The 23,260-nt window shown below is 45.4% G+C and overlaps 1 protein-coding gene across 1 annotated transcript in view; it reads right to left on the reverse strand.

The window, feature by feature from the left end:
* EDC3 (enhancer of mRNA decapping 3) overlaps positions 1-4,129 on the reverse strand; it is a 60,963-nt gene extending 56,834 nt beyond the window's left edge. The window contains exon 1 of the mRNA XM_044230592.1: positions 4,003-4,129. The gene's annotated coding sequence lies outside the window, so the exon portion shown is untranslated. The remainder of the gene's footprint in view (positions 1-4,002) is intronic.
* Positions 4,130-23,260: the final 19,131 nt, after the last annotated feature.

The following is a 23,260-nucleotide window of genomic DNA, read 5'->3' on the forward strand; positions in this document are numbered from 1 at the left end:
AAAAAAAAAAAAATAACAAATGAACTTAAAAAAGAAGCGGGGGGTACCTGGGTGGCTCAGTCAGTTAAGAGTCTGTCTGCAGATCAGGTCATGATCCCAGGGGCCTGGGATCGAGCCCCGCATTGGGCTCCCCGCTCAGCGGGGAGCCTCTGCCTGCTGCTCCCCCTGCTTGTTCTCTCTGCCAAATAAATAAAATCTTAAAAAAAAAAAAACAAAGAAAAAGTGGGTCGCCTGGGTAGCTCATTTAAGCCTCTGGCTCTTGATTTCAGCTCAAGTCATGATTTCAGAGTCCAGGGATGGGGCCCTTCCAGCTCTCTGCTCAGTGAGGAGTCGGACTGATATTCTCTCTCCCTCTCCCTTGGCCCCTTCCCCTATGCATCTACTTTCTCTCTCTCAAATTAATTAATTAATTTTCTTTTTTTAAATGGGGCTCCTGAATGGCTCAGTTGGTTGAGCATCTACCTTCGGCTCAGATCGTGATCCCACGGTCCTAGGATTGGGCCCCACATCAGGCCCCATGCTCCACAGGGAGCCTGCTTCTCTCTCTCCCTCTGCCTGCTGCTCCCCCTGCTTGTGTTCCCTGTCTGTCAAATAAATAAATAAAATCTTTTTTTTAAAAGGGCACCTGGGTGACTCAGCTGGTTAAGCGGCTGCCTTCACCTCAGGGGTCACGATTCCAGGGTTCTGGGATGAAGCCCTGCATCGGGCACCCTGCTCGGCAGACAGCCTGCTTTTCTCTCTTGCTCTGCTTGCCACTCTGCTTACTTGTGCTCTGTCAAATAAATAAAATCTTAAAAAAAAAAAAAAAAAGCCCAGGCCCCGAAGAGTCCACTAGTAAATTCTACCACACATATAGAAAAATAAAAAAATGCTACACAAACTCTTTCAGGAAACAAAAAGAGAAAGTAACATTTCACCACTGTTATGAAGGTACTATCACTCTGATACTAAAGCTAAAGACATCATAAGAAAACCTCAACATCCCTCATGAGCACAGACATGAAAATCCTTAACAAAATTTTAGCAAACTAAATTCAGCAACATATAAAAAATATATACACCATGACTAAGTGGGGTTCATTCCAGGAACATAAGATTGGTTTAATATCCAAAACTCAAGTAAATACACCATTTATACATATCTTAGAAGAGTTTTTTTTAATATAGAAAAGGTTATTTGGGGGCGCCTGGGTGGCTCAGAGGGTTAAAGCCTCTGCCTTTGGCTCAGGTCATGATCCCAGGGTCCTGGGACCGAACCCCGCTATCGGGCTCTCTGCTCAAAAGGGAGCTTGCTTCCTCCTCTCTCCCTCTCTGCCTGCCTCTCTGCCTACTTGTGATCTCTGTCAAATAAATAAATAAAATCTTTAAAAAAAAAAAGTTATTTGTACATTTTTAAAACATCAAGGGGCTCCTGGCTTACTCAGTCAGTAGAGCATCTGGCTCTTGATCTGGGGGTTGTGAGTTCAAGCCCCACAACTGGGTATGGAGCTACTTTAAAAAATAAAATAAAAATATCAAATTGTGTATTTAGATAACTTTGTATTTTTTATTTTTTTATCTAGAGACTTTATTTTTTACTTGACAGAGATAAAGAGGGCACAAGCACAAGCAGGGGGAGGAGAAGAGGGAAAGGGAGAAGCAGGGAGGCAGGGAGCCCAATACAGGGCTCCATCCCAGGACCCTGGGATCACGACCTGAGTCGAAGAAGGCAGAAAAAGGCAGACGCTTAACCAACTGAGCCACCAAGGCGCCCTTTGTATTTATTTTTTAAAAGTCAATATTTACACATCGAAAATTACATCCTAAACTATTAAAACTACTTAAATTCATGATGAAAAATTTCAAATGCCAACTTAACGTGTAAGAGATACATAGATTTTCTAATGTTCTGAACACTAAAAAATGTTTTAAGACCCGAGTAACAAGGGAAAAAGAATCATTCATGCCAAAGCAACTCCAACGTATCTTCACACACACACAAAAATTATTTTTGAAAATTTGACGAATTCCAAATCCTTTTTAACTTCTACCCCCAAGTTAATTTATTTTTGTAGAGTACCCAGACATACACCCAATACTCCAGGACGGAGTCAGCCAGTGCTGGGGTCAACCTTCCTTTCTTCTAGATTCTACATTCGCCTAATGTTATCTACTACTGTAGGGCACGTCGGCTCTAACCATGTGACTGATTTAGATGACTGAGACTCTACTCGAGCCCTTAAGTCACATCTCTACCTTCATTAACTGGTATAACTGCATTTTTTGGACCCAACTGAAATTTTTCACACGTATATGACCCTTCCATTTCATTAAACTGCACTGGACAAATCTTGAGATTAACCAGATGATATTTTCTCTCTTCACTTCATAAAGGCAACAAATCTAAGAAGCACACTTTCCAGATAAAGCTTTAAATACATACTGTATATAAAGAAAGTGATGCAGCCTCAACTCACCAGAATCCCAACTGTAAGTTGTATCCATAAATCAAACCCCTCCAGACACTGATGCTCAAAACCAGGATTCCATCTAATTTTACCCCACTCTAGCAACTTCCCCTATCTCACCCACCAGGTCCTCATAAAAAGACTTACCAAACGCCTTGCTAAAATTCTGACACACTATCACTACATTCCTTTGAGATACCAATTTGAATGTCCTGTCCTGTTGTTCTGACCGAATTTATAACTCTAGTACCCTTGCTCCTCTGCCTATAAAGGACAGGGAAAAGACACATTTCCCACTTTGCGTTAATTACAACATCTCAGGAGTTACAAATATCTTAAACATTTTCTAGTCCATTGTTTTTCAAACTATGGGTCTTTAGCAGTCAGACATATAGTCAATTTAGTGAGTTGCAATCAACTTTTTTTCTTTTAATGAAACAAAGTGTCAAAGGGAATCATATGCAGAAAGGGTAAACTTTTGGGCTCTGTGTGTGTGTACTCTGCCTATGCTGGGAGCACATTAAGTCATAATGTAAATGTACCTAACCATGGGTCCCAGGTCAAAAAAAGTTTGAATCACACTTTGCTAGTCCCACAGCCCCACCCCCACAAGGAAGCTCCACCAAAGAAATTCTCAGTAATCAAAAAGTTATGTTTGTAACCATCTTCATTTCATACAGAGAAACCAACAGGAATTTTGAACTCCGTACACCTAATCTGCCATCATTTAAAAAAAAAAAAAAGCCTAGAATCCACCTGAGGTTTCCAGCTGAAATACTAACCTGCTCAGAGACAGTCATTTATGTTCTGATGTGGTAGAAACACCTCTATTTGACAGGAGACTGAAATCAGTTTAAACTGGCTAGGGAAGAGAACAAAAACCATTCTGATTTCTCATCAGTAACCATAGGAGAGTTGTTAAGGATTTCTCCTAGCTCTGGAATTGGGAGAGTCACTGAAAACTGGCCAAGCAGGCGAGGGCTACGCCTTGCACACCACAACACTTGAACCGCTCAACAAGCCAACTACTGATAAATTCAATCAACAGCACACAAAGAACACTTGGAGAAGCTCAGACATAAACCTACAGCTGAAAATAATCAAGAAGCTGCGCCCTGGCAGGTATCCTTAATTTCTCAACCACCTTCCCTTTCAGACCCGAGTTCACCTCCGTCCTCAGGCTATCGGTCATGGCTGGGGCACCCGAGGTTTTCCATGCCACCCTATTCCATTGTGCAAAAGGACATTGAGGCAGGGAGCAAACAGTGGGCGAGCTGTAGCGGCCATCAACGAGGCGAAACCAAGAGCCTAGGCCGCTCATGCCTCACTCATGTGAATTCACACGATTCCCGGTTCATTTAGAACTGCTGCCCTCAGTCTCCCACCTCAAACCATACCCCCTGACGCAACCCCTAGGACCCGGTCCCCAGCTCGCGCCGGCCTTGATAAAAGTCTACAAGGCCTGGAACCCCGAAGCCTAAAAGCAAACCCGCCTAGCAACCCCGGAAGCCCCCTCCCGCAAGCACCCACAGCCCAGTCGCCGCCTCGCTCCCACCTCCACGCCGTCTGGCCGCCGCCTCCTCCGCACACCTCGCCAAGTCCACCCCGAAACAGGAGAAGACCCGGAGGCTGAGGGTCTTCTCCACAACCCACCCCCACAGCGGCGGCCGGAAGCGCCCCGCGTCTCCACGCCACCGCCATGAGGTCACTTCCGGCGCGACGCCTTGGCAACTACAGGGCGAGCGGTTGGGGGGCGGAGCGCCCGGGAAATTTGAGAGGTTGGGAGTCCGTGGCAAGGGCAGGCGCTGCGGCCTTCCTAAACTGCGCATGGGCGTCCATTCTGTGAGCCCCGCCTACTGTTGTTGGGTAGGGGTTTGGTTGGAGCTGGGGTCCTGCCCCACTCTCCCGCCCAGAGAGCTGGGGGACTGCACTCTCTGGCGCAGTCCTGATGAAAAGTTCCCGCTTTCCCTCTACACCCCTGGGCTTATCCCCAAAGAAGAGCGGAGGACTTTAGAGAGGAGAGAGTGGATGGTGAAGAGGACCCCATCCTTGATCAGTTGCCGATGTGGGACGTAATAAGTACCACTCCCCCATTCCAGCAGCCCATCGGGCTCTTTGCTCACCCGGGAGACTGCATTTCCTCTCCCTCTGCCTGCCACTCTGCCTACTTGAGCTCGGTCTCTCTCAAATAAATAAAATCTTTAAAAAAATAAAATTGCAACAGAGATAACACAAGCTTATCTGACCTTCAATTCTTGGTAAAATGAAAGTTTCACATTTAATGCTGATAACTCTAAAAGACAGGGCTACCTTAATTAAACCAAAAACTTAAATTAGTTTAAATACCGAACTCTGTTCCACCTGGATTCGCTTTTAAAAGCCGTGAGTTTGCTCCCCATTGTTAATTTTTACCTGAGATACTGGTGGAGAAATTGAGGTGCGCTGTGTTAAATCCAGAGTATGCTCTCTGCTCCTGGGAGGAGGAGGAGCCAAAGGTGGCAAAGACACTGAGGACGGTCTAGAAGCCACTTAGACAGGCTGCACCCAAGGCGGTGCAGAAACAAGAAGGGAAAAGGGAGACTGAAGAGGCAAAGTATGGCCAGAGGCAGAGAAAGGGTTCCGAGTTCTAGAGGCGATCAGCTTAAGAGAGGAGCAGATGCCATATTTTCCTGCCAAAAAGAAGGAATAGGCAGTCCACATCTGGCTGGGGAACACAGAATTATTCCAGAACAAAGGGTTTTGACAGCTGCTTGAAAATATTCCTTTAAAAAAAAAAAAAAGATTTTAGGGGCGCCTGGGTGGCTCAGTGGGTTAAGCCGCTGCCTTCGGCTCAGGTCATGATCTCAGGGTCCTGGGATGGGGCTCTCTGCTCAGTGGGGAGCCTGCTTCCTCCTCTCTCTCTCTGCCTGCCTCTCTGCCTACTTGTGATCTCTCTCTGTCAAATAAATAAATAAAATCTAAAAAATAAATAAATAAATAAATAAAGATTTTCTTTATTAATTAGAGAGAGGGAGAGCACAAACAGGGGGAGCAGCAGAGGTAGAGGGAGAAGCAGGCTCCCTGATAGGCAGAGAGCCTGACATGGGGCTCAGTCCCAGGACCTTGGGATCATGACCTGAGCCAAAGGCAGACGCTTAACTGACTGAGCCACCCAGGTGCCCCGGGAATATTCCTTAAAGCCCCCATCCTGGGGTAAACTAACAGACAGCTGTTTCCAATTATAGCCATTAACCCGGGAAATGAATGAGAGAGAAGCCCTACATCTAACAGGAGAACAATGAGAGGCAGCATCCCCTTTGTCAGGGATGGCCTGTGTTTCCTCCGATCTGGGTTTATTCAGAAGAGGCCTGTTTAGATCAGGAAGGAGTTTACTAGTCTGGTTATGACCAAACACATTCTGCAAGAGGTATTTAGGTCTGGGTCCTGATTTAGAACCCCAAAGGTCTGGAAGGACCTAGGCTACCTCCATCTATTTGCCCCGTTTCCTGCAGAAGAGACCTAACTGCTAGATCCTACTGAGGCCATGCAGTACCCTTCTTAAATTTTGTAATCTGAATTGTTTCCAGTGGGTTAAATAGGCATCCCAGTGGAGTGTCCTTGGGGACTGATGAGAGAAGGTCCATTACCAAGAAAACCATCCCCCAATGTGCACCACTCAGACCCAACTCCCATCCCCCGACCCTTGACCTCCAATTCCCAACTCCTGGGTGGAGTCCCACATGCAGGATTTGTCAGAGATTCCTAGTGCCAAAGTGACCCAAGGGATCCCTCAAATGAAACTGCTGTGATCACCACCTGCCATAAACGCCCTGTAGGATGAAGGCCTGCCCACCTCTACCCCTGCCGTCCCGCCTGCTCCCCAGCTTCGCCACTGCATTCTAAGATTTTATTTTTATTTATTTGACACAGAGAGACGCAGTGAGAGAGGGAATACAGCAGGGGGGAGTGGGAGAGGGAGAAGCAGGTTTCCCGCCAAGCAGGGAGCCCAATGTGGGGCTCAGTTCTAGGACCTCGGTTCTAGGATCATGACCTGAGCCGAAGGCAGACACTTAACAACTGAGTCACCCAGGCACCCGTAACCATTGCATTCTATTCTATGATGGGTGCTGATGTATGGACCGAGTTTGCTTTACTGTGAAGGCTGCATCGCAGCTTGGCTAGTGAAGGCCACAAAGAACCCGCTGTTTTTAACCCATGGAAAACACTAGAAAAGGTTTTCAACTTAAAAAAAAAAAAGTTTTTCAAGAGGAAAGTATCCAGTTTTGTAGCTTAAGTAGTTACAGGACACTGACAGAAAACAGTAAAGATAGAATTACATCATGGCCTAAGCGACATTCCAACACATGCAGCCTTCACAGCCAACTTCCTTGGAAAGGGTGCCTAGTTGAGTTTCAATTCAGTCAGTTATGGGTTTCAGCCGGCTCACAGTGGAGTTCTCGTGGCCGGAAGAGGTGACACCAGGGATGTGGAGAGGATCACATTAGACCAATGAGGAGGAAACTCACACAGAAATCTTAAGATTAGCAGCTGTCCTGGTGATTTAGGTGGCTCTCCCGTGCCCAAGACAACTTTACAAAAGAATAGAAATAAAGAGGGGACACCAATTTCTGGGTCATGTTGATGTGGGAAACAGAAGCAGAAGAAAAATTATTAAATTTCCTTACCTACTGACAAGCCCTTAAAACAGGCAGAGTGACTCTCCTCTAGGGACTCAACTACCCCCACCTTAAGCCTTTGCTAAGGGCAAAGGGCAATCCTAGCCTGACTGAACCCCTATCCCCAACCAGGATCCTGTAAGTCTACTTTAACTTTAACTTAAATTAAAGAAGGGTTTTAAAGAAGACTCCTTTAAAAGTCCCTGAGAGTAATGGGAGAGGAAAGTACTCAAGCTTGCTGATGGGAACATAAAATAGTTGTGAAAAATGTGAAAAAACACTTTGACAGTTCTTCAAAAAGTTAGACTATCCACATGACCCAGCAATTCCACTTCTGGGTATATAGCCCAGAGAACTGAAAACATGTGTTGGAACAAAATTTTGTACACAAATGATCATAGTAGCATTATTTTCACTAGAAAATAATGGAAACAACCTAATGTCCATCAACAGAAGAACAGATAAATGTAGAGACAGAAATTAAATTAGAGCTTGCCTGGGACTTGGGGGAGGGGCAAATGGGGAAACAGCTGCCATGCAAAAGGGGTGGGGGGGTTTCCATAGAATCACCTCTTACAAGACAGGTTAGTGGAATCACACAGCCTTTTATGACTGGCTGCTTCCAAGATGAGAACAAAGGCTAAAGATGTTTAGGTAAAATTAAATTTCCTTAAAACTTGCAGCCTCAGCCCTGCCACCCTCTGCTGCCGCCGTCGTCAGCTGATGTGGTTTTTTAGCTCAGGTTTTGATAAAGTGAAAAGAACAGTCACCAGGGGTACTCAGACCTGCCAGCTCTCAAAGTGCTTGGTGGTTAAACTTGGAGAAAGGCCACAGAAGACACTTGTAAGCACACACGATCCCTCTGAATGAATTGTTTTCTTTTCCTGTAATTGCTTTTGCTTTCAAAAATTGAAGAAGTTTTAAACAGGGCTCTCATGTGGTCATCTTACAATCCACTGGGGTCTAGTTTGGAATCTGACAACTGGAACAAAAAAGAACCTTGAATTCGGTGCATACTTTGGTTTTGGTGCTGCTGCTTCTCACGGTCCTCAGCAGGGATTAAGAAAGAACTCAGTGTGCACAGCAGATCCCCGAAATTGGTGGGCTTGACTTCCTGGCAAATTGCTGCATTTTTCCACTTTTCTGTTCAGGACCACTAAATGCTGAGATGTGGATGCATACCGAAATAAAAGCGATTCATTGTGTTCTTAAAAAAAAAAAAAAAAAACTTGCAGCCCAGGGGCACCTGGGTGGCTCAATGGGTTAAAGCCTCTGCCTTCGGCTCCAGTCATGATCCCAGGGTCCTGGGATGGAGCCCAGCATCGGGCTCTCTGCTCAGCAGGGAGCCTGCTTCCCCCTCTCTCTCTGTCTGCCTCTCTGCCTACTTGTGATCTCGCTCTGTCAAATAAATAAATAAAATCTTAAAAAAAACAAACAAACAAACTTGCAGCCCATTGATAAATACCTTAAGGTGGTTGTGTATTCCTTGAGGACGGTCAGACTCTGCCTGTCTCAGGGACTTGTCAACGGGCTGTAAGTAGTTTAGTGATGTGGAAAACAAAGGCAGAAGAAAAACTATTAAATTTCCTTACTTTCCGTGGGCCATTGATAGGTCCTTGAAACAGGCCGAGTGACATTCCTCTATGAACTCAGCTGCCTTAATATCAATACTTTGCTAGGGGCGCCTGGGTGGCTCAGTGGGTTTTAAGCCCCTGCCTTCGGCTCAGGTCATGATCTCAGGGTCCTCGGATCGAGCCCCACATTGGGCTCTCTGCTGAGCAGGGAGCCTGTTTCCCGATCTTTCTCTGCCTGCCTCTCTGCCTACTTGTGATCTCTGTCTGTCAAATAAATAAATAAAATCTTTAAAAAAAAATATATCAATACTTTGCTAACAGCAAGAGGGAATCTGGCGGAGGAGGGAGCAGAAGGCTAACTGACGACAAGGCACAGGCAGACACCCAGCAACCTCCTCCCTCCCCCACTCCTGCGTGACATTCCTCCAGGAAGCTCCCAACTGCCTTAAAGTTAATGTCTTACTAGAGGGAAAAACAACCTTAGCTTGACCAATAGCAAGGCCTCCAGTATCTGGTAGGTCCTCTTTAGCATACGAAAATTCTTTTTCCTTACCCACCCCCAATTCCCAAGTATAAAACCAGCCACCCCTCACCACCCTGGGGCAGCAGCTCTTTCTGCCCACGCGTCCCGTCCCTGTGCTTTCATAAAACCACCATTTTGCACCAAAGACAGATCAAGAATTCTTTCTTGGTCATCAGCTCCAGACTTCACCCCACCAAACCTCACCTGTATTCCAAAACTACACCACCACTACACCTCTTCGCCACACCCTGTGATCCTTACCTTCTCTTTGGCCTTCTCTGTCAAGCTCCTTTCCTGATGTCTATTTTTTTTTCTTTCTTTTCTATTTTAAAGATCACAAGTAGGCAGAAAGAGAGGAAGGGAAGCAGGCTCCCTGCTTAGCAGAGAGCCCCAATGCTGCGCACGGGGGGCGGGGGGTGTGTGTGTGTGTGCTCCATGCAGGGCTCCATCCCAGGACCCTGAGATCATGACCTGAGCTGAAGGCAAAGGCTGTAACCCACTGAGCCACCCAGACGCCCCCTTTCCCGATGTCTAATGAAAGAATGCTTTCATTTTTTCAATAAGGCAGGGATAGATAATGAGCATAAAGAACCAGGGGAAGGTAGAACTGTGCTGGGTAACAGGGGAGGGTGTGTTTGTTTTCTCTTGGAAACGATGTCCAGGAAGAGAACAGACAAAGGTCCCAGCTGAGACCACAGACTCCCCTCACCCAGGATGTGGCTCCCAGCTCCAGCCATTCAGCTTCCTGTCCTCCCTCCCCTTGTCCTCCTGCATCCTTGGAGGTCCACTGACCCAGCAACAGTTTGCCTTTCTTTTTTTTTTTTAATATTTTATTTATGTATTTGACATAAAAACACACAGCAAGAGAGGGAACACAAGCGGGGGAGTGGGAGAGGGAGAAGCAGGCTTCCTGCTGAGCAGGGAGCCCAATGTGGGGGGGGGGACTCAATCCCAGGATCCCAGGACCATGACCTGAGCACAAGGCAGATGCCCAACTACTGAGCCACCCAGGCTCCCCTACAGTTGGCCTTTTCTTTTCTTAAGATTTTTTAAATTTATTTGACAGAGATCACAAGCAGGCAGAGAAGCCGGCAGAGAGGGGGAATCAGGCTCCCTGCTGAGCCAAGAGCCCAATGTGGGACTTGATCCCAGGACCCTGAGATCATGACCTGAGCTGAAGGCAGAGGCTTAACCCACTGAGTCCCCCATGCGCCCCTACGGTTGGCTTTTTATTTTTTTTTTTGTTTTAATTTTTTGTTTGTTTACTTGACAGACAGAGATCACAAGTAGGCAGAGAGGCAGGCAGAGAGAGAGAGAGGGAAGCAGGCTCCCTGCTGAGCAGAGAGCCCGATGTGGGACTCGATCCCAGGACCCTGAGATCATGACCTGAGCCGAAGGCAGCGGCTTAACCCACTGAGCCACCCAGGCGCCCCGGTTGGCCTTTTCAAATGGTGTTGCTGACTTAGCACTTCCTGCTTGGGCCTTAGGGTTTTAAACAGTTTCAGGAGTGCCTGCTTCCCTTCACAGATTCCCAGGCAAGCCTTAAGGGCTATGCAGGGGTGCACAGGTTTGCAATTCTCCTCACCGGAACCTGCAAGCCTGCTATTAAAGTACTCAGGAGAGAAGATCTCACTACACGGGTACAGAGCCGGACCCAGTGGAAGTTCAGAGGTCAGCAGGGAGGGGGTTGCATGGAAAAAAACCTCCTAGGTCATTCTGGCAGATGGCCCAGACGGTGAGCTCCCTTTCAGCTTCATTGTGCTCCTGGGGACCTAGAAGCCAGCTGTCCTCCCCCAGCATACGTCAAGGGTTAAACTCGTGGTGCAGAATAATTGAGTTCAAGACACCTCTGGGTGCTCCCCACAGCCCAAATGGGTGATGACTACAGGTTGTATATCTCCATGATGCCTTATTGTCTACTACCACTCACCTGGGTACCACATCCTCAGATCACTGACATTTCCCCTTTAAGAGAAGTGCCAAGTGGGAAATCAACGAATAGTTTCACATGCAGGGTAAGAGCCTTTAAACAAATTTTGTGATAAACCCAAGAATTCCATGGCTTATTTCATGAGTCTACATTTTTCTTAAATAGACTGAGTCTAATAGATTGTCTGCTCAGTGATTTGGGAAATGAAGGCAGAAGAAAAATTATTAATTTTCCCTACTACTTGAAGCCCACCTGAAATGGGTAGAATGACATTCCTCTAGGAACTCAGCTGTTTTGATGTTAATACTTTGCTAAGGGCAAAAGGCAATCTTAGGCCCAATCCCCAGGATCCTGTAAGTCTACCTTAACACATAAAAATTCCTTTGGAAATTTCCTTTATCTCCAACCCCCAAGATGCATTTTGGCAATCGTCCTCCAAGCATATGACCCACTGATACACATCTGAAGGGTCTCATGACTGAGTTTTTACTAAATAGTGATAAATGAACTTTTCCTAACAATAGCTAGCCCCACAGGATCCTGAAAACCTATTTCCAAAATACCTGGGAGGCTTGAGCTATCCTTAACCCCCTCCCAACTTCAAAGTATATAATAGGCTATTCCTCATGACCCCAGTGCACCTCTTTCTGCCCATGGGTCCTGTCCTATGCTTTAATAAAACCACCTTTTTTCACCAAAGAGGTCTCAAGAATTCTTTCTTGGCCATTGGCTTAAACTCTAACATCCCTCCTGCATCACTCAGGAACTCACACACCTGGGTGGTTCAGTTGACCAAACATCAGATTCCTGATTTCCTCTCAGGTCATGATCTCAGGGTCATGAGATCGGGCCCCCGGAGAGGCCCTGCGCACTGGCCATGGAGCTTGCTGAAGATTCTCTCCCCCTCTCTGCTCCCTCTCCATTCTCTAAAAAAAAAAAGAAAAGAAAGAAAGAAAGAAATGCTCAGGGAAAAAGCCCCAACAGGGCAATATACATCTTTACTTAGTCATGACCCAAGCCTGTGGAAAAGCAGACAGAGGTGTAAACAGGAGAGAAGTAAACCTAGACAAGCAAAATAAGGGGCTCCAACTCACCCAACCAACAGAGAAAGTTATTAGGGAAGAAATCAACAAGGATGTATGGAATGGCAACCTTGTGCTCATCCCTGGCGTTAAAAGCTGGGATGGAGGCAACAAATAAGGCCTGCCATGAAGAAGCTTTTTGTTCAACCAAGGAAACCAAATTAATACACTGTATCAGTTATTTATTGCTATGTAACAAACTCCCCCCCCCCCAAATTTAGTGGTTTAAAATTAACAACCAGGCGCCTGGGTGGCTCAGTGGGTTAAGCCGCTGCCTTCGGCTCAGGTCATGATCTCAGGGTCCTGGGATCGAGTCCCGCATCGGGCTCTCTGCTCAGCGGGGAGCCTGCTTCCCTCTCTCTCTCTCTGCTTGCCTCTCCGTCTACTTGTGATTTCTCTCTGTCAAATAAATAAATAAAATCTTTAAAAAAAAAATTAACAACCATTTGGGGCACTTGGGTGGCTCAGTCCGTTAAGCGCCTGCCTCCGGCTCAGGTCATGATCCTGGGGTCTTGGGATCAAGCCCCAGGATAGGGTTCCCTGCTCAGTGAGGAGTCTGCTTCTTCCTCTGGCCCCTCCCCCGCTCATGTTCTCTCTCTCTCTCTCTCTCTCTCTGTCTCAAATAAATTAAATATTAAAAAATAACAATGATTTATTAGTCATTAGTTTATGTATTAGCTCATTAGTTTATGGATTAGTTGGATAGTTCTGCTGATTGGGCTAGGAGTGGCTGATCTTTGCTGGACTTGCTCAAGGAAGGCTAGCCAGGGTCTGTCTGGTTGAAGGTGGCCTTGACTGCTCTTTGTTCCACACAGTCTTGTATTCTCTAGCAGACTAGCCTGGGTTTGCTCTTGGTGGTGTCCAGAGCCTAAGAAAGGACAGTAGGATGCTCAGAACTAGCACACCATCACTTGCACTTGCAATTCCTTCTATTTTTTTTTTAAGATTTTATTTATTTATTTATTTGACAGAAAGAGATCTCAAGTAGGCAGAGACCAGGGTTAGGGGGTAGAGGGCGGGGAAGCAGGCTCCCTGCTGAGCAGAGAGCTTGCCACAGGGCTCGATCCTAGGACCCTGAGATCATGACCTGAGCCGAAGGCAGAGGCTTAACCCACTGAGCCACCCAGGCACCCCGCAATTCCTTCTATTGACCAAAGCAAGTAACAAGGCCCTTCTCTTGTAGCCCTGTGTGGTGTGTGGTGACCCCCCTCTCTGGCACCTGTGAATACAAATGTCCTCCATCCAAGCCTCATTCCTGTTTCCTCCTGTGCCCTCACCAACTTTATCCTACCATATGCAACATGTACACAACATAGAGTAGGTAGGAAGTATTACCCCATTTCACAGTTGAGGAAAACATGGACCCAAGGAGCTGAAGTCACTTGCTGAGGATCACACAGCTGAGACTGGCCCTATTCATAAGATACCAAGACCAGCTGAAAGATAGGAATGAATTAAACTTGCCAGGCAAGGGAGCCCTGTGTTCATTCAGAGAGACTCAGCAATGCTTGAGCAGGTCGGATAGATTTTACACTGAGTGAATGCAGGAAATTTTGATTGGCTCTAACAGAAATGGAGATTCTAAATGGCTCTAACAGACACGGGAAAAGAACCCAAAAAAAAAGTTTGGGTTCTTAGACCCAAACTAAGCTACTTCAACATTCTACAAGGGTCCCACTCCTTATGAGGTTTTTTTTTTCTTTACATTAAAAAATTTTTTTTAAGTTTTTATCTTTATTTATTTGAGAATGAGAGAAAGCAAGAGACAGAGCATGAGCAGAGGGGGACGGGCAGAGGATGAGGGAAAAGCTGACTCCCTGCTGAGCCAGGAGCCCTACACAGGACTTGATCCCAGCCCCTGGGATCATAACCTGAGCCAAAGGCAAACACTTAACTGACTGAGCCACCCAGGCACTCCTGAACATTTTTTTTAATTTAAGTAAAATACATGTGACATAAAATTTATCACTAGTGACATTTAGCATATTTACAATGTTGTGCAACCACCTCCACTAATTCCAGAACATTTCATCATCTCAAAGGAAGCCTCGCCCATAAAGCAGTCGCTCCCCATTCCTTTCTCCCTACAACCCCTGTCAATTACTAATCTGCCTTTTGTCTCTAAGGATTTGCTGACTCTGGATATTTCATTTAAATGGGATTAGTACAATACAGGGACTTTGTATCTTCTTTCATTAGAATATTGTTTTTGAGATTCGTCCATGTTGTAATATGTACCAGCACTTCATCCCTTTTTATGGCTGAATAATATTCCACGGCGTGAACAAACCACATTTTGTTTGTCTATTTATCATAGGATAGATATTTGAGCTGTTTCTTCCTTTTGGCTACTATAAATATTGCTGCTATGAACATTTATGTACAAGTTTTTGTTCGAACACCTGTTATCAGTTCTTTTGGGTATCTATCTAGGAGGGCAAATGCGGGGTCATACGATAATTCTATGTTTAACTTATTGAGGAACTGTTTCCACAGTGGCTGTGAAAGACCCCCTTCCTCCTTGGTAAGGTTTGTTTTAGCAACCTATTGAAAGACCCCCTTCCTCCTTGGTAAGGTTTGTTTTAGCAACCTATTGTCCCCATAGCCTGATGGCAACACATTGTCTGTGGTCACCCAGTTTGTCAAAGGAGAGACAAATGAGAAACGAAATGTACCGGAACTTTCCAGAGTGCTGTCCCAAGGAACCGCCAGAACGCCCTGACCCCAACGCCCAATCATGCCTGAATCAAATTGATTAATTAGACTCCTGTAACCTTGCATATCTGCTTCTGTAGGATCGCTTCCCGCCACCGCTTCCCGCCAGAACAAACCGTTACAGTGCCTAACAATGCTTGATTTAGGTTAACCAATCAGATTTCTGTAACCAAGCATCTGCTTCTGTAAACTCACTTCCCGCCACCCCAACCTTGCCCTATATAATCTGCTCCCCAACTTAGCCCGGCATGCTCAGCCCACAAAGGCTGATGCGTCCGCAGGCGCCTGTGTAATCAATAAACCTCTTGCAATTTGCATCCAGTGGAGGCGTGCTGTTTGATTCTTGGGTGCAGCTCCAGGATCTTTCAGCTGCTTTTTTGTATTCCCATTATCAATATACAAGGGTTTGAAATTTTTCGCACCCTCACAACACTTTTTATCCTCCTTTTTAAGATGATGATTATGATAGTTATTCTATTGACTGTGAAGCAATCTCATTGTGATTTTTTTGGTTAAAGACTTTATTGGACAGATGGCGAGAGAAGGAACACAAGCAGGGGGAGTAGGAGAGGGAAAAGCAGGCTTCCCTCTGAGCAAGGAGCCCAATGTAGGACCCTGGGATCATGACCTGAACTGAGGGCAGACCCTTAACAACTGAGCCACCCAGGCACCACAAAACATTTACCTTTTAGGGGCGCCTGGGTGGCTCAGTGAGTTAAGCCGCTGCCTTCGGCTCAGGTCATGATCTCAGGGTCCTGGGATCGAGTCCCACATCGGGCTCTCTGCTCAGCGGGGAGCCTGCTTCCCTCTCTCTCTCTCTGCCTGCCTCTCTGCCTACTTGTGATCTCTCTCTGTCAAATAAATAAATAAAATCTTTAAAAAAAAAAAAAAGATTTACCTTTTAAAGAAAGGTTTAAGTTGTTAACAATGTATCTTTTAGCAGAATTAAAAGGTAAATCCCTAGCCTTATTTTCGGATATTGATCTTGATTGAAAAGTCTTGGGGTGGAGCTGTCTACTTTCATGAAGACCCTGTTTCTAGACTAAAAAGGTCTGAAAGGTCCTGGCCTGGTCATTTAGTATAGTCTGGTGAGTGTCCGTAATGGTTCATTGTTGAAGCTTCTTTTTTTTTTTTTTTTAAAGATTTTATTTATTTGACAGAGAGAGAGAAATCACATGTAGGCAGAGAGGCAGGCAGAGAGAGAGAGAGGGGTGGAAGCAGGCTCCCCGCAGAGCAGAGAGCCCGATGCGGGGCTCGATCCCAGGACCCCAGGATCATGACCTGAGCAGAAGGCAGAGGCTTTAACCCACTGAGCCACCCAGGTGCCCCTCATTGTTGAAGCTTTTTGATGTTCCTTCTAGAAAACTCAATTTCTGATCTATAACTTTTGGTAGTGTAAGGAAGAAGGCAAGTGGTTGGTTTGGGTCATGATCCTGCTTTGGGCTCCCTTTCTCTATGCCTACTGCTCCCCCTGCTCTCCCTACTGGTGGTCTCTTTCTCTCTGACTGATAAAAAAAAGATTGGCTCAGTCCATTGTCTGCCTTAGGCTCAGGTCATGATCCTAGGATCCTGGGATCTAGCCCCAGAAGCAGGGAATCTTCTTCTCCCTCTCTCTCTCCATCTCCCTCTGCCCACTGCTTCCCCTGCTTGAGATCTCTCTCTCTGTCTCTGTCAAATGAAAAAATAAAATCTTTTTTTAAAATATTTTATTTATTTATTTGACAGAGATCACAAGTAGGCAGAGAGGCAGGCAGAGAAAGGGGGGAAAGCAGGTTCCTTGCTGAGCAGAGAGCCCGATCCAGGGCTCGATCTCAGGACCTTGAGATCATGACCTGGGCCAAAGGCAGAGGCTTAACGCTCTGAGCCACCCAGGCGCCCCGAATAAATAAAATCTTAAAAAAAACAAAACAAAACAAATCTACTTGAGCATGATAAGACTGAATGGCTCTGATCTATGTTAATATCAACAATACTGGAACGAGGAAAGTGGAAAGCTTTCTTGAGAATAATACACATTCAGTCTGCCTCTTATACCACAAAGTTTTCCCTTTTTTTTTTTTTTTTTTTAAAGATTATTTGTATTAGGGGCACCTGGGTGGTTCAGTGGGTTAAGCCTCTGCCTTTGGCTCGGGTCATGAATTCAGGGTCCTGGAATCAAGCTCACTGCTGAGCAGGGAGCCTGCTTCCTCCTCTCTCTCTGCCTGCCTCTCTGCCTACTTGTGATCTCTGTCTGTCAAATAAATAAATAAATAAAAATTTTTAAAAAGATTATTTATTTTAGAAAGAGAGAGGGAAAGAGGGAGAGAAAGCACGGGGGGAGGGCCCGAGAATCCTAAGCTACTCTGCACTGAGTGTGGAGCTGACATGGGGCTTAATTCGGGACCCAAGATCATGACCTGAGCCGAAATGAAGAGTCAGGCAGTTAACCAACTGTCCCACCCAGCGACGCACCACACTTTTTTCTTCTGATTGTTCCCAACTGAAATGGATATTTAAGCCCAGAAAGAAAAGTTACTCATCAGTCTTTGTGCAGTTACTGTTCCAGTTGTCGGTGAACGCAAGCATGCCTATTCTCAAGTTAAAATGCATATAAGACAGTCCCTAAAACATATTTGTATTAATATCAAAACTGAACTCTTTTGATGTGTCAGATTTAATTGATTTTCATCCAGGGTTTGGAAAACAAAAGAATTATCCAACATTTTCAGTTAAATAAAATCTAGAAAGTAACAAATAAAACCTATTATTCCTCCTTCGATGAGAAGCAGCAGCAAATCTCTGGTTCTTCACTGACCATCTGGGAAATCTCAAAGTCAATTTAGGTACAAAAGACTCTAGTTCTTTTAAAAATTGTAGTAAAATGCATATAACATGAAATTTACTGTTGTAACCATGTTTAAGGGTTCAATGAAATGGCATGAAGTACATTAGCAAGGTTGTATAACCATCTACCACTATCCCAAAGACTTACAAATTTAAAATTCATTACTTTGAATTTTGGAAAGGCAGTGTCAAAAAAATTGTTGGAACAGACTGGCCTCAAGAACAAGAAATATGTTATCTTGGCTCCCTCATTAATCAGAATAATAATAGCAATGTTTAAAACAATAACATAATAAAAGTTAGCACGATGATCATTAAGAATTTAAATCCTTCCTGAAGTAAAGATGTAGGAAAAAATAAAATAAATAAAAGAGCTAGGGAGTATAGGAACAGCAGCTGGGAAACAGAAATGAGACTTTTGAGAATTGAGAGTATGTACATAGGTGAGGCAAAATATAATTGTATTGTCTGAGTAGAGTGTACAGAGGACAAAGAATATTATTTGTTTCTTCATATCCAGAGCAAATTTATATTCTACCCTATAATATTCCTTTACCTATAAGTCCCTTTTTCCCTACCATATTTAAATTTTTTGATAACTGACATTATTATTTTAATATATGTAAAGATTTAGTCATACCACAATGTTGGATGACAATAGTACTTAAAGTTTTAACTCCTAATCTTAAAATGTAATTAATTTGATGAACATATTAAGTAACATAGATTTCATCAGCTATTTTAAGTTAAACCCTGTACAAGGTAAAGATTTTTCCTAACAAGTGGGGTGCCTGGGTGGCTCAGTGAGTTAAGCCGCTGCCTTCGGCTCAGGTCATGATCTCAGGGTCCTGGGATTGAGGCCCACATCGGGCTCTCTGCTCAGCAGGGAGCCTACTTCCCTCTCTCTCTCTGCCTGCCTCTCTGCCTACTTTTGATCTCTCTCTGTCAAATAAATAAGTAAAATCTTAAAAAAAAAAAAAGGGCGTGTTTCCTAACAATCTAATCTAATACTGTTCTGGTTTTTTTTTTAAGATTTTATTCATTTATTTGACAGACAGAGATCACAAGTAGGCAAAGAGGCAGGCAGAGAATTAGGTGTGGGGGGGGAGCAGGCTCACTACTGAGCAGAGAGCACGATTCCGGGCTCGATGCAGGGCTTGATGTGGGGCTCGATCCCAGGACCCTGAGATCATGACCTGAGCTGAAGGCAGAGGCTTAACCCACTGAGCCACCCAGGCACCCCTCTAATACTGTTCTGTGGTGATGTGTTAACCACTTAACTCTAATATAAAGGTTAAAGGACAGACACTTATTGTGATGAGCCCTGAGTAATGTATAAAACTTTTGAATCACTATATTGAACACCTGAAACCTATATAACACTAATTACATTTAATTATACAGGAATTTTACAAAGAAATAGGTTAAAGGCCAAAATGATTACAATAGCTATAGCTATAATAATTTATTAATGGATATACAATATAAAGAGATGTAAATTGTGACATCAAAAACAAAAGGAGGGCATAAAGAATGGAGTTTATATATCCATTGGAAGTTAAATTGCTATCCATGTAAAACAGACAATTATATCTAGAAGAAGTTTTATGTAAGCCTCGTGGTAACCACACAGCAAAAACCTACAGTAGGGGCGCCTGGGTGGCTCAGTGGGTTAAAGCCGCTGCCTTCGGCTCAGGTCATGATCTCAGGGTCCTGGGATTGAGCCCCACATCGGGCTCTCTGCTCAGAAGGGAGCCTGCTTTCTCCTCTCTCTCTCTCTGCCTGCCTCTCTGCCTACTTGTGATTTCTGTCAAGTAAATAAATAAAATCTTTTTTAAAAAAAAACCTATAGTAGATTCACAGAAGACGAAGAGAAGGGAGTCAAAGCATACCACAATGGAAAACCATCAATTCACAAAGGAAGGCAGAAAGTGGAAGAAAGACACAAGGGAACTACAGAATAGCCAGTAAACCAATTAAAAAGATGGCATTAGTGAGTTCTCACCTATCAAAAATTATTTTAAATATTTTATTTTATTTTTAAGTAGCCTCCATGCCAAAGGTGGAACTTGAACTCACCACCCTGAGATTAAGAGTCACATGCTCTAGTAACTGAGCCAGTCAGGCACGGCACCCCTCAATAATTATTTTATTTTATTATTTTTCTTTTCAAGATTTTATTTATTCATTTGACAGAGAGAGAGAGAGAGCACAAGCAGTGGGGGCTGCAGAGGGAGAGGGAGAAGCAGGCTCCCCACTGAGCCCCATGTGGGGGTCAATCCCAGGACTCTGGGACCAGGACCAGAGCACATTCAACCAACTGAGCCATCCAGGCACTCCCAAAATTATTTTAAATGTAAATGAAATGAATTCTCCAATCCAAAGACATAAAGTGGTTGAAGGGATAAAAAACCAAGATCCAGCTAACACTGCCTGTAGGGGAGGAGGAAATGGCTAAATGTTCAAACTGTGGGCAGTCTGGGTGGCTTAGTGGGTTAAGCCTCTGACTTCCACTCAGGGCATAATGTCAGGGTCCTGGGATGGAGCCCTGCATCTGGCTCTCTGCTCAGCGGGGAGCCTGCTTCCCACCCCCCAACCCCCCCACGCCTGCCTCTCTGCCTACTTGTGATCTCTCTGTCAAATAAATAAATAAAATCTTTTTAAAAAATAAAACAAAAAAAAATGTTCAAACTGTATTTCAGTCTCCTGCTAGCTCTTCTTCTGCCTCTCCCCCCCACCCCCTCTAGAATCTCCCCCTTCCCATTCAACTCCACAGTCTCTGACACAAGGGCATTCCAAAGCCCATACCTCAACAGGCCAGTCCCCTGCTGTCCATTTTCACTCCCAAAGGCCCAGCTCTAGGCCTGTGGTGTCCATAAGCTGGCCCCGCCTCTCTTCCAGGCCCATCTGCAGCTACCCCACTCCCGGGCCCTCCAGGCCTCGGCCACACCTGGAAACACAGCTCCCTAAACACAGCCAGGGTTTGAGGCCCGCAGCTTTTGTGCATGCTGTTCCCTCTTCCTGGAATGCCCTTCCCTAGTTTCATACGGAGCAAGCGCCTACACATTCCTCAAGGTGAAGCACTGTCTCTTCTGGAAGGTCCGCAGCCGGGCCTAGGCTCCCCACCTACCACCTTCCTGTGCGGTTTCCCTCCCAGGTCCCCGGCGGCCCAGCAGTCCTGGCTGAAGCAGACAGCCCCCCGGATGTGAGCCCCCGCACTGAGCCTCCCGACAGACCATCTCCTCTTCACCCCGGCAAAGTCAGCCCCACTCACCTCCCCGGGGCCCACGGGTCCTTCCTCTCTGTTGCCTCCAGGCTTTAGGCCCATGTAGCCTCAAGCATGAGCTGGGAAACGAAGGTCGCTTCTCCACGGAGCGCGCACCCTGCCTTCATCCCCGACCCCACGCTTCCCCCCCCTCTCGGCCTCTCCGCGTGAAGGAGGCCAGAGGGGAAATGCAGCCCCGGCCGCGTCCTTCAGAGCTACCCAGCTGGCAGGGGGCGTGACAAAGAGCGCGGGGGTGAGAACAAGTGTTTCAGCCCGAGAGAGGGAGGCGGGATGAAGCTGTTCCGTGTTCTCCAACCTAAGCCCTGACCTGACCTTCTCCCAGGTGCCGCTACCGACGTGCCCCGACTGGAAGTAAAGGAGGATTTGAAATAATGTATGGACGCCCCCGCCCCCACGGACCACGCGGGACGTGGTATTTACCATCTTTGGTTCTCCGTTTTTCTCGAGTGGAATACGGGGGTGAGGACGGTCCCTGCGCGCGCAGCCGTGATGAGGCTTAACTGAGCTGCTGGGTGCCTCGTGCTTACGAAGTCGGACACTTAGTGAGCTCTTCTGTGGAGGCCTCCTGTTGCTCCTCTGCTGACGCAGACCGATCTTTACGGTTTACAACGCTTGGTGAAGGTCACGTGAACAGGAAGGAGCGCCACTGGGATCCAGACGGGGCTTCAAGCGCAGCAGGCCAGGCCATGTCTCCTACCTGCCCTCAGAAGCCCATTTGGCTCCAGGTGCTGCTCCCTAGCAGCTGCTTTCCTGGGGTCACAAAGTTCATGCTGGGCCCTTCCTCCCCAAAAACAAACAAACAAAAAACAAAAAGGAACAAAACAACAACAACAAAAAACACTTCAGTTTTCGGAACACACCGAGGCTCAAAGGAAAAGGATGGAAAAAGATACTCAATGCAAGTGGAAACCAAAAGATCGCATAGGTAGCTGTATTTTGACAAAACAAGGCTTCAAGCCAAGAATGCTAACAAAAGACAAAGAAGGTCACTGTATAATGCTAAAGGAGTCAGTTCATCAACAAGAAATAATAATCATATATATATATATAACATACATATTTTATATATATATGTCACCCAACACCAGAACATCTAATATATATTAAGCAAATACTAACAGATCCGAAGGGAAAAGTAGGCAGCAATATTATAATAGTGAAGGATTTCAAAATCTCACTTTCAACAATAGATATTTCATTCAGAGAGAAAATCAACAAGGAAACATTGGACTTGAACCATACTTTATGCCAAATAGACCTGTCACAGATATACAGGAGATTCCATCCAATAGCAGCTGAAAACATATTTTATTCAAGTGCACAAGGAACATTCTCCAAGATAGGTCATATGATAGTTCATAAAACAAGTCATGGCAAATTTAAGAATAATAATGCTAAGTATCTTAGTAATAATACTAAGTATACTGAAATTATACTAAGTCTCTTTTCCAGCTACATGGGTATAAAAGTAGAAATAATTGAAAGAGGAAAAGATGGGGAATGTCTGGGTGGCTTAGTGGGTTAAGTGTCTGCCTTCAGCTCGGGTTGTGATCCCAGGGTCTTGGGATCGAGCCCCACATCATGCTCCCTGCTTGGCAGGAAGCCTGCTTCTCTGTCTCCCGCTCCCCCTGCTTGTGTTCCCTCTCTTGTTGTGTCTCTGTCAAATAAGTAAATAAAATCTTTGGGAAAAAAAGAAGAAATGGAACTTTATCAGTCATCCTGGAAGCCATCTACATGGCCATTTCTTTTTTTTTTTTTAAGATTTTATTTATTTATTTGTCAGAGAGAGTGAGCACAGGCAGATAGAGTGGCAGGCAGAGGGAGAAGCAGGCTCTCTGTTGAGCAAGGAGCCCAATGTGGGACTCGATCCCAGGACGCTGGGATCATGACCTGAGCCGAAGGCAGCTGCTTAACCAACTGAGCCACCCAGGTGTCCCTTACATGGCCAATTCAATTATAACACACTCCCTCCCCACCAGAGCGACCACTCTCTATATCCTGATAGTAATCATTTCCTTCTTCTTATTGTCAGAGTTGTTGCCAAGTGTGTATTCCCAGACACTGCAGTTTAGTATTGTTCATTTCTTTTTTTAAGATCTATTTATTTATTTTAGACAGCGAGAGGGAAAATGTGAGTAGGGGAGAGGGGCAGAAGGAGAGGGAGAGAAAATCTCAAGCAGACTCCTCACTGAGCACAAAGCCTGAGGCAGGGCTCGATCTCACAG

This window comes from Neovison vison, chromosome 13 (assembly GCF_020171115.1).
Source record: "Neovison vison isolate M4711 chromosome 13, ASM_NN_V1, whole genome shotgun sequence".
Lineage (NCBI taxonomy): Eukaryota > Metazoa > Chordata > Mammalia > Carnivora > Mustelidae > Neogale > Neogale vison.